Raw genomic sequence first — 12,422 nt, forward strand, 5'->3', positions numbered from 1 at the left:
AACTTATGATCCTGCTGCCTCTGCTTCTCAGATGAGAGGTTTTTTTAGGGTATTTCATATACTTGTCTAACTAATCTTATTAATAAAAATACATGTAAAACAGTAAAAGAAGTAGGTTTGATGAACAGGATGAAATTTAACACAGAAATATCAGTCTGCTTCGAGAAAACAGAAATCTACTAACAGCTACAAAAACTGGTAAATAACAAACTGTAGTATTTCTCATCCCTGCAGCTGAACTCATCTGAAGCCAAAATTCGTGCTCAGGAATGGAAACTGGAGCTCTTGCGCTCTTGCCTTCTAGAAACTGGCCGTGCAGACCTCTGGGGTCCCCTTGTCCAGGTGTAGGCTGATGATGGATGGGAATGGGAGATCTGTGGAAGCATAGAGACTTGCTGATGAGGTCAACGTCCCCGTGACCACACTGGGCGCTCTTCTGGGTTGGCTTCAGAATACCTTAAGGGTTAGGCATGAAAATCCATGATGTCTGCTTATTTGTTAAAACTGGGTGTTGGGTTGAAGAGCAATTAGAGCAAGTTTCTAAGCCTCTGCCAACACAGGCAGGTCATTCTCTTTTATGCCACAAAAACTTAAAAAGTTGAAGACCTGGCAAAGATTTCTTTGAAAAATAACCATTATATGTCAGTATGGATGATGATGATAAAGCTATTGCAACAGTGAATGGGTTGATATATTGCGTGGGGATATATTGTGTATCTCTCTCAAAAGAGACATCTAGAAATGGAAAGAAAGGAGCTAAAGGTGTAGTGAAGGTGGGATGGGTAGGGGAAGGGTAATAAGGGAAAAGAAAAAAAATGTGAGAGAATGAAAAGATGGAAATAAAGTGTTTGTAGATGGGGAGGGGAGAAGGGGATGAAGGGAGGGCAGGGGTAAGGGGAAAAAATGAGAACCAAGACCTGTCATGTAGAGGTACAAGATCCCAACAATGAATGTAACTGTACTGTATCCCTAAAATGTACCAATAAACTCAATTAAAGCTGAAAAAAAAAGAGACATCTACACTTTACATTCCTTGAGAAGAAACAAAAAAAGCAACTGATGATCTTCTTTTCTACCTGTAAGTTCATGAAACACCAGTACAATGTTTATTTCATCATCCTGGCTGCAACAGTAAGCAGAACCAAAATATGCACACAACCACTTTCTTGCAGTTTGCTACCTAGATTTGAAAATATTTTTAGGCATGGGCTGCCATGGTAGCCCATGCCTATAATCTCAACACTCTGAAAACTGGAGGCAGAACTGAATGTTCAAGCGCAGCCTGGGCAATGCAGTGAGATATTTCTTCACAAAAACAGAACCAACAACAAAAGAGGCTGAGGATATAGTTCAGCAGGAAGACTTTGGGTTCAGTCCCTAGTTCTCTCTATGTGTGAGAACACTGTTGGATATAGACACAAGAGGGAGAGGGCTGGATATTTTTGAAAACGACCAGATTATTCATTGTGACCTTCCAGATGATCTTCAGGAACATATTCATCTTGTAGATAGAACAACGGAGTCCTAAATAGAAGAGGATGTACCTTGCTCATTTTGTATCTACAAGAATCAAGTTTCCTTTATTACTAGAAACAAAGCAAAGTTTCATTGAGTTTCCTGGTCTAAAATTTCTAAAATTCAGTCTCAACTTGAAAAATTGACTGAAAATAATTATTTTTGTCATACGTCAGCCCAGGAAACACATGAGTCATACACACCAGTGTATAATTTTTCTTCTCTGGAACAGATCTTTAATGTTAATAACTTAAATTTAAGTCAAGTTGCTCTGTTATTAACTTTCAAGGTTCCTTCTTTTGTTGATCTGATATAAGCAGCAATGATGGCAGGTTAAAAAGAGAGGAGAAAGTGGTAGACTTGGCCAGGAGAAACCAAGGAAGTAGAAGAGTCTAAGTCTTTAAAAACAGCAGTAAGAAATTGTGCAATAGCAGGAAATTCTCTCACTTTTGAAGATATACCTTCCTTTCATCTTGAATAACTACCCTTAAATAGGTTTTTACTCTTGCTTTAACAAAGAATTTTTGTAGACTTTTGTATTTGGACTGATTTAACAAAATTATATATTAACTTGGGTTGCAAGCCCTGAGTACTATTATTTCCAGTAAGCCTCTTTCATTTTGTAGATATAAAACAAACTTTAATTTTTCTTGTTTGCCCAAGATCAAAGTAAGAAATATTTTTTGTGATGATACAGTATTTTAATTTTAAATGTCTTTTTCTTTCAGTTTTTGTCACTGTTTTGGTATAGCTCTTTTTGGACTTTTAACGAATAAATGGAAGCCTTTTAGTAACAAGATGAGAACTTTAAATTCTCTTTATTACAAAAAATGAGAGATTATTTTGGGAGGGACAGCAGTGTTATTGTTTGTCTGATCTATGCACTGTAAAAAGTTGGACATGTTGTTTAGGCAATTAGGCAATGAGAGTCTGCTCTTAAGGCTGGTGTGCTGTCACTGCAGAGTTTGATTACGACTCTCGCGTTGTTAGCACTGATGTCCTTGGAAATAGGATGCAGTGGAAAAGTAGGATGAGAACTTCATCCTTGTTCCTTGTCTTGTTGATGGATAGAGATGAAATTAAATGCTTTCTGTCACTAGATCACATCTGCTAAGACCCTATACATCTAATCTGTCATACAAGCTGAAATTAACTGTGCTGATAAAACATAAATGCTGTTATTTTAGCAAGTGAGAAAACACTCCACAAGTAAAGGTTTCTGGTTGGGCATTTTAAAGTGAAGCAATCAAATTCCTAGGAAATGTTTATTGTGCATCCATTATTTTGTGCTTTGGAAGATATAAAGGAGACATGATACGAGCTCATGAAAGGCTTAAAGTTTTGTTTGGACAGAAAATGATAAAGACATTTGACAAAATATATATAAGTTCCTAAATGGAAAGTTGTGTGGGGAAACCATGTTAAAAGTGAGAGAGAGAAAGAACTCGGGTCCCTCAGAGGGTGTATTTGAGTTGGTGTGGCAGGTAGAGTAGAGGAACAGTGTGGGACTGTCAAAGGAGCATGCTTATAGATGGGGAGGAGACAAGGTTTACTGGAGCAGTGGATTCATATTCAGAATTCATGTGGGATGTTTTGGATACTTAAATCGGATCCATATTGCTAAAACTTTTGTATTAGCTTTATATTGCTGCCATAACAAAGTAGCACAAATATAGCAGTTAAACAATACAAATTTATTAACATATAGGTCTATAGAATAAAGTCCTGCAGGCTCAAACAGTTTACGATCTGGGCTTTAAGGTTGAAGTGAAGGTGTTGGAGCAGCTAGGCTTTGGGAGAGAATTTGTTTTCAAGCTCATTCAGGTTGTTGGTCTAATTTTATGAAAAAACAAAATTTCATAACCAAATTATAAAAGAATAACAATAGTTATTACATTGTGTATTGCAATCTTCTCTTCAAAGTTAGGTTGTTGTTGTTGACTTTCTTCCAGGCAATTATAGGACTGAAGTCCTTGTTTTCTTGCTGGCTGATGGATAGTGGTTGTTCTCAGCTTCTTGGAGCCACTAGACCACATCTAGAGGCTTGTGGTCCTTTTCTTCCATCCTCAAAACTAACAATGATAGTTAGTCTTTCTCACGCTTCCTGTCACTCCTATGAATCCTTAGCGTGGCTCTGATTCTTCTGATTTTCTCTGCCACTTTTAAGGTCCCACTGATGATGTTAAGCCTGGCCAGATTAATCTCCCACTCTCCCTGTTTTAAGGCCTCTAACCATACTTCTACTTTCAAAGTCTTTACTGACAGGTAAGCTCACACATTCACAGATTTGAAAGATTGAGCACCAAAGTTGAGTTTGAATATGATCCAAAAACGATTTGAGCAGCACTGTGGGCTACCCAACAGAGGAGAGATACGTAGGCACACAGAGAAGGCTGATGATATGGCGTCCTTCAAAGTAGTCTCATTTTACTATTCGTGCAACATTTATTTAGAGGATAGACAGAGAAGGGAAGAGAAGCCATTTTTAGACTGAGATGCAAACAATTCTGCTCTGACCCAAACTTGCAAACTCCCATTCAGGAAAAGGAAATCACTGTGGCTAATAGTGCTTATCCTCCTCAGAGATTAACTGCTATTGTGGGATGGGAAGCGCATCCTCCCTCAACCTAACGTGGATTATCACAGTCATTATTCTAAACTGTGCAAGACTTTTCTAAAGAAAACAAATCTAATATAAATATTTTCTGTCTTATTGCGTTTCCAGTGTTATGTGAACCTTCTTTCACAGACTGGCACATCAGGCAGCCATGCTACTGCGCTTCTCATGCTTCAACTGTCTCTCAGGGTTTTTATTCATTTATTGATCCACGTGCAATTTCCACCTGAAAGCATCATTCCAGGTACGAGGCTTACTGTGGCAGAGTGAGAAAAGAACATATGAACCGACTGTGTGTTAGGTGATAAAGACATGAAGGAATTCACACAGGTTAGGATGAAATGATGGGTGAAGACATTAGGCAACATTTGAGCAGTTTTTCCGGTTGGTTAAACCATATGGCTTTCTGGGGCAAGAGTGTTTCAGGCAAAGGAAAAAATTAAATGCCATGAGCTTGAGGTGGGAGTTGATTGGGACATCCACAGAAAATAAGTGGTGCCAAATGTGAATGTCTCCCACTTTCCATGTATTTAAAATTTAATCCCTAAAGTCAGGTGTTAATGACTTTTAGAAATGAGGCCTTTAGGAGGTAATTAGGGTTAGAAGATTCATGATGGTGGGGTCACAATGATTGCCTTATTAGCCTTATCAGGAGAGAAAGAATGACCCAAGAAGCAAGTGTGCTCTCTCCACCACATCACGATCCAGTAGCAGTGCCCTCAGCAAATGCCAAACAGATGCCGGTACTAAGTTCTTGAACTTCCAGGACCTTAAATCAAACAAACCTTTTTTCTTTGTAAATTACTCAACCTGTGGTATTCAGTTATAGAAACAGAAAACATTCTAAGACAGAAAGTGGTTGGAGCAGAGTGATTAAAGGAAAATAAATATTTGTAAGTGAGGTCAGAGAGGTATTAGACAATGTCAGAGTAAAGTCCTCTGCATTAAGTAATATTCTAAATTTGGGCTCACAAGCTCTTTTATACTTTTGACTCCAAGATTTTAGTATGATTACTGTACAGAATGATTTGTTTGTTTCAAGAAATTTGGACCAAAGAAGAAAATAGCATATTTCAAGTTCTGGGTATAGATTGCTATAAAAAGTTGACTTATTATATGCATTTATTGACTATTGTTTATAACACAAACAAAGCTGCTCTTCTTTTATAATCAGAGTAGCTAATATTATACCTTTCTCATTTCCATCCTCAATATTATTATACAATAAAAACTGAATATATAATATACTGCAGAGAGAGCAATGAGCGGGATTCAATCACACATTTAAATGAATTTTTAAAAATCTGAACCATGTCCAAGTTCTTCCATCTAAGCATCACTTAAGAATCTGTTTGTTCAGTTGAGTTTCATCTCTGCAGCTGCCAAGGCACTTTAGTTCTGCCAGCTCAACTCTCTGATTACAAAATAGAGGGTGGTCATTTAACAGTGTTTTTTGAAAAGAATATTATGAGAAATCCTGATAATAGAAAACTGGAGGCTTCCCTCTTACACACCACTTTAGCCTGAGGGCAGTTAATTTTCAGAGGGCATTCTCACCTTCTCCAAATTTAAGCAGCCTTTGGCGGAGTATATGTGCTTTTGGAAGATGGATGCACTTTGCTGCAGCTTACATTCATAAATATTTTTGTAGTATAATAGATTGTCAAAACAAATCTGTGTTTTCCATTTGTGTGTTCATGAGTGTATCAGCATGCCTCTTTATCTTTCTGTCCATCTAGAGAGACAGAACAAATAATTTACTTCCCCCATTGTGGAATTTCTCCCTGGTGGTATAGATTTGTGCAGAAGTGGTGATTCATGAAGATCAGGCAGATGAATGTCCATTTGATCTGTGGGAACAGCTCTTATAAATTTATTTTTTAGCAATACTATGTCTTCATTGAAAACTTGTGGTTGTCTTTGCGCACCTTCAGTGGGAAATCCCATCTGCAGCATGACATTAGCTGTGACATTGAACTGGTGAAGGAAAGTCAAGGTGGTCTTGTTGATAACACAGTTGCACCTGTGGGAACATAGCACTGTGTCATGGCACGAGCACCGAGGTCCGTCAGAGCTCACTTACTCATTGTGCGACTTTAGGTGTAGCTTCTCTCATCCTCCATTTTCTATTTTGCAATATGTGGGAAAACAATGCTTGTTTCCTAGCACTGGTTGTGAGAATTACAGAAGATAACATAAATAAAATGCTTAGTGTAGAGCTTGTACCTGCTGAGTGCTCTATAACTGGGATCCATTTTTATTATCAGCTTTCTTTGGCTTATTTCATTTTGATGGCACAGCAGGTAGGCTTGGCATGAAGCAGCAGTCTTTCTGGTGCATGAAAACGTAGGGCCCTAGAGGACAGCACATCAAACTCTACAACTCAATGTATACCTTCCTTTGAAATTTTCACAATATTTTTCTCTTTTCAAGTAAACCTGGGGAAAACATTTTTCTGCTTGCTGCCTGAATTTCCAAGCAATTCTAGTTTCCAAGGAGATTGTAAATGGATGTATTTGTATATGCTGATTTGCCTCAACTCTAGAAGAATTCCTCAGGGAATTCTTCAAAAGAGGCAGAACATAATGGAAATGCTTTTTCTCTTTTTCATAAGCCATAGAAATGTGTGTGTGTGTGTGTGTGTGTGTGTGTGTGTGTGTGTGTCCTTAGTGATATAAAGTTACTTAGAAGTGGTCAGGCAAAATGGAAAGATTAGCTAATGAAAGATTTATCTCCCCATGACTGAAATTTTATATGTCATTTCAGATTAATTTATCTTTTTTCTATTTAGAAAAGCATTTACTACAATTTGGAATTGCAATTAGGGTATCCTGTACCATCTGCAGTGTTTGATGTAATTCTCTAGTTTCACTATAGTTATAATACAAAGAAGGATGGAACTGACATTGACTTTCTACTCTAGAAAACCCAGTAGCACCCATGCAGTGTCTATTCTTGATAGGTATTCAATACTGGTTAATTGATGATAAAGGTTTTCTTCTGGCTCACAGTTTCCATTAGTACTTGTGGCAAATAATTATTTAGTTTTGAAAAAAAATTATGGATCTCTGAAAAAAGGATGCATCTTTCAAAGGCTCTTGGTTCTATTCTATATTGACAACAATGGCCCATATGATATTAATCTAAGGCGATTTTAGTTTCCATTTAATCAATCCTGGCTTCTGATTTCATAAGAAGAGTTGTTGCTGTTAATTTTTCACATGTGTAAATGTTGAAATTTTTTTTTTTGCATCCACTGTTAAATGCTTATCTTTTATTTTGCAAGTAGAAAATTGAGCTGGCAGAACATAAGTGTCTTGGTCCAGGCTTGATTGATTGATTCATTCATTCTCACTCTTTGTGCATTCATTCAGCATTGAGCGGCATGGTGTGGTGTAAAGAACACAACTTTGGAGTCAAGAAGATTGGAGTTTGCATCCAAGTTCTCTTACTGGCTTTGTGATCTCCATAAAATTATTTTACCTTCATGAATTTCTATATTAATATCTATGAGCATAGATTGCTGTGATTACATGAGAATATATAAATGAATTTCCTGAACTGTATATTACTTGTAGATAGGAGAGGCTGTGTTAACACACATTTCTCACTTCCTACTGTGCAAACTGGCATCCTATTGAGTAGATCCATACAGGCCTTATCCTCAAGAGACTGTACAATCTAGGTGGGGGATATATAAAAAAGAATTATAACACCAAGCATAAGAAACAGCTGAAGCATTTCTCTGATTGCCTCACTTTACTAAAACATGAGCCTGAGCATAGTTTGAATAGAAGAGTGAGTGGTAACCAGGACCCAAGCAAAGAGTCTAAGTGACATAAGTTTGGTGGCCAACCTCATCTCCTTGTACGGGAGTACCCCTTTGCCAATGCCTTCTTCTCCAATGACTGAGTTATAAAGAGACCACAAAAACTACATCTCTCATTGCGGTTTCCTAATCAAAGGGATTATGTTTAGCTATATGTTGATTGTATTGGATCAAGTATTATTAAAGACTTTGTTTTCTCAACTGTCCATAAAAAGATTAAATGGTACATTAATCTTTTAATTCATTATCTTTAATACTTTAATTCAAAATATATGCAATAGGTTATGAGTGCTGGGGATGTACCCAGCCCCCACAAACAGATTTGTTACCACCCCATCTGCCATTCCAAATGCTAGATCCCAGGAACACCACTGCTTTGCAGTATGTTATATTTTATAAGACGTTGAGGAAAGAGAAACACAGAAAGATAGTGACAATCACTGCAGGCCTAGAGAGACAGAGAGCATAAGGTTAGAACTAAAACTTCTAAAAAGCAACTGGAGTGTTGGAAAAAGGAACAGAGTGAAAAATTGAATACATTTACCAAGGAATTAGGGAACAGGCTAAAGGTATTTATGTAGGCAGAGAGCATATGGAAAAAGGGGAAATGAATCATGAAAGAAGGCAGTGAGTCTTCTCACAAGTTACCTCATCTTGAGAAGTGTGTGTATGTGTGTGTACACAGACATGCTTTTTTCATATATGCATAATTGGAAGAAGAAAAAGTTACCAAGTCTAGTCCATAGTATATGAGAAAGGAAAAAAAATGTCTACCATGAGATTGTCATGGTGGTTACTGTGTTCTGCAGGGCTACATCTAAACTATGAATGGTAGGGAAATTCTGTAGCAATTATAAGGAGAAAGCCATAGAGTAAGAGGAGGTGTTGCTGACAGCTGAGATCTGTATGAATATGGAAATTTCTTCCACTTTCTGGCACTTTTACTGCCACCCCCAAACCCTTCTTGGATTTAAGACTTGTTGTCATGCCAAATGATTGGTGATGCCAAGGCCCAAGTAGTTTCTGGGACTGGTGTCTCTTGCAAGAATGATTGTTCAGAAAATGAGAGTCTTGGAGAGATAGCAGGATTTGGAAAGATATGGTATGATAGGCTTGAAAATTTTCTGCAGATGTAGGGTTGTAGAAGTAGGGAGGGGAAGATGAACTTGTCCTTCCATGTCTCTAATAAAGGATAGCTTGTTTCATCACATATAATTATGATATCGGAGGTGTTAAGAGGAGTATGTGAAATGAGTGAGAGATAACGTACCTGAGAGGAGTCTGAGAATCATACAAAAAGAAAGTGCCCAATAGGACGCAGAGCAGTTGAAAAGACCACTGAATCTGGAAAATATCAGAAAGGGTTCCAAGATGGTGAGTCTACATGAGGCCAGAGGATGGCCAGGGTTGGACCTATCATGCTAGTCTATAGGTGAACAACCTGAAGTTAGAGCTGAGCAGCCAGTAAACGTATGACCAGAAGTCAGAGCAGGGACACTTTTGTCAAGCCCAAGGGCTTGAGCTGTGCTGTGCATGTGGAACAAAGCCTGACGCTGTGTCGCAGGAGTAGGGGTGTGTGTGTACATAGCTACCTGAGCAAGCCTGGGTACTGGCACTGTGATCCACTCAGAAATCATAATACAGACAAGTACACTGCAAAATTTTTTGCTCATAATAAATGTATAGTGAAACCCTCCAGACATATAAAGAAAACAATAAAATAAAGAACTTGCGTCTGAAGAAGTAAAGAAAACTAATTTTATATGACTAAAAATGAAGTATGTGTAAGAACCTCAAAGAAATAAAGGGATGAAAGTATCTGTGTACTGGATATAGAGATCTAAGAATATGACGTTAAGAATTAAGTACAACATATTAATGGATGGGCTGGAGATTTAGCTCAGTGGTTCTGCTGTCTGCCTTGCAAGCACAAGAACCCGAGTTCGATCCCCGGTACCAAAAAACAAAACAAAAACAAAAACAAAAAACAACAACAAAAAAACACCCCCAAACAAACAAACAGAAAAACATATTAATGGAAAAGAAATGATTAGAAATAATGGATCTGAAAGTAAGGTTGTTGAAATATCAAGACTCAGCATAATAAACTAGATGTAATCAGAGTGAATTAGTGAACCTTAAAATTGAATTGAAGAAATAATAATAACCTCTAATATTGATCAAGTGCTTACTTTGTACAAGACATTAGTGTAAGGACTGAACATGTGTAATTTCATCTCATCCTTGCAAGTATTATATAAAATAGGCGCTCTTCTATTCTCATTTTATTGACTGTGAAATTAAGGCAAAGAAGATACAATGTACCCAAAGTCACACAGGCTTGAATTTAAGTACAGCCCTGTGTTTAACCACTGAACTATAATGCCTACACCCCCAAATTTCTCAAAATGCAGCCAGCACAAGGAGATAAAAGAAGTAGACACTAATGAAAGAGAAGTTAAAAGACAAGGAATAAATTTCAGGCCTAGTGAGTAAAAATTTGTATGTGTTAATAAATCTTGAAGTGATTCATATGCACTTAAAAGAGTAAGAGTTTTGTTCCCTTTCAAGTCTTATTTCTAATAATGAGTGATGCTCTCCTCTCATGCTCTATTCAGTGTTTCTAGAATTCTGGGAGAATGGCACACAAAAACACCTGATAAAAGAAGCTCGCCATTCAGCAGTTTGTAGGTCATTTTGACAAAATAGATTTCCTGTTGCATGCCAACTCCAGATGATGGACCGTTATTGTCTGGAGCTGTGTTGAGGAGAATCCTGAAGCTGCAACTGGCCTCAGCCGGAAAGAGTACTACAATCAATTTGAGGTTAGAATTTTAATTATTCTAAAACATAAAAACTTGAGAAAGTCATAGCTTCTTCATTTGTAGATGGGTACAGTATATGCACCCACAGTGCCGTGTTTATTTTCTATTTGAAGACAATAATGCAGACTTTATTCAGTGAAGGACTATGAGATAGGTTGAGGCACAGCCATAAAGGAATCTTGCAGTGGGGCAGAGAGATTGAATTTAATTGCAAATACAGGATAGGCAAGTGGGTTGTCTAGCCATAGAGCAGGGTGAGGGCCAGTGGATGGACAATTACTTGGAGGAAATATCGGTGTTACCAGTTAGTTTAGGTCCTTGCTTAAGTAAAAATAAATATTAAAAACAAATCATAAATTTCCAGGAGAAAAGATTTAATTGAAAAGCAGCAAGTAAATATATGAAAAAATGTTCCACATCACTGGTCATTCGAAAGATGCAGATGAAAACAACACTGAGATTCCACCTCACCCCACAAAGAATGGCTGCTATCAAGAAATCAACCAATAACAAATGTTGGCAGGGTTGTGGGGAGAAAGGAACCCTTCTCCATTGTTGGTGGGAGTGCTTACTGGTGCAACCACTATAGAAGTCAATATGGAGATACCTCAAAGAGCTGGCACTAGAGGTTCCATTTGACCCAGCCATCCCTCTGCTGGGTATCTTTGCAAAAGAATTAAAAAAAATCATATCACAGTGATATATGCGCACCTACATTTAGAGAGAGCAGCACAGTTTATAATAGCTAAAACTTGGAAACAGCCCATTTGCCCATCCGTTGGAAACTGGATAAAGATGTGGCTTCTCTATAAAATGGAATATAACTCAGCCATAAAGAATGAGAAATTAGATTCATTCATAAAAATGGATATGTGTAAATACCGAATAGTTTCTCTGGTGTGAATAAACTGTAATAGTACATAAGATACTAATGAGATAATTGACCATGTGAAATAGGAAGAAAAGGGCTAAAGTTGTAGGGAAAGTGGGAAGGGTAAGGGAAAGGTAATAAGGGAAAAGAAAAAATATGAGAAAATGAAAAAATGGAAATAAAGTGTTTGTAAATGGGGAGGGGAGGAGGGGGTGAAGGGAGGGCAGGGACAAGGGGAATAATGAGAACCAAGACCTGTCATGTAAAGGTACAAGATCCCAATAATGAGAGTAACTGTATTGTAGAACTAAAATGTAGCAATAAACTCAATAATAAAAAAAGAAAAGTTAGAGGGAATTTAGGAAAGGACTTTGGTTTAGGTAGCTGGAGGGAACACACTCTCACACAGGGATTCAAACAGATCCACCTGCAAAGGCAGGAGGTCAGTGTTTAAGGATTAGCTGGTGGGTTTGGCTTTGGTTGATCATTACCTTGGTCCTGGTGTCACAGTTGTGAAATCTTGACAGCTGAGGGATAGTTTCGTTCCCAGGGATGGATCATCTCTGTTTGTGGTAAGATCTTTCATGTGGGGCTCCACCTTTCCCGGAATCCAGTTCATCACAGGTTTAGGACAATATCTGGAGATTTCTGAGTGTAGCTGAATATCCCTGTAACCTCTTAAATTAGTGTCCCCAGTCTTAAAGGGAGATAAAATCAAGTAAATTCGGGGCTAATCAGCCCTGTCCTGCCAGTTTTGTCCGATGC

At 37.8% G+C, this 12,422-nt stretch overlaps 1 long non-coding RNA gene across 1 annotated transcript in view; it reads left to right on the forward strand.

Moving 5' to 3' along the window:
• Nucleotides 1-11,178, forward strand: part of LOC104850079 — an 11,556-nt gene extending 378 nt beyond the window's left edge. The window contains exons 2-4 of the long non-coding RNA XR_776879.1: nucleotides 4,241-4,376; nucleotides 10,580-10,786; nucleotides 11,151-11,178. This is a non-coding gene — a long non-coding RNA (uncharacterized LOC104850079). The remainder of the gene's footprint in view (nucleotides 1-4,240; nucleotides 4,377-10,579; nucleotides 10,787-11,150) is intronic.
• Nucleotides 11,179-12,422: the final 1,244 nt, after the last annotated feature.

This window comes from Fukomys damarensis, unplaced genomic scaffold (genome assembly GCF_012274545.1).
Source record: "Fukomys damarensis isolate Sample0158 unplaced genomic scaffold, DMR_v1.0_HiC HiC_scaffold_26, whole genome shotgun sequence".
NCBI classification, from domain to species: domain Eukaryota; kingdom Metazoa; phylum Chordata; class Mammalia; order Rodentia; family Bathyergidae; genus Fukomys; species Fukomys damarensis.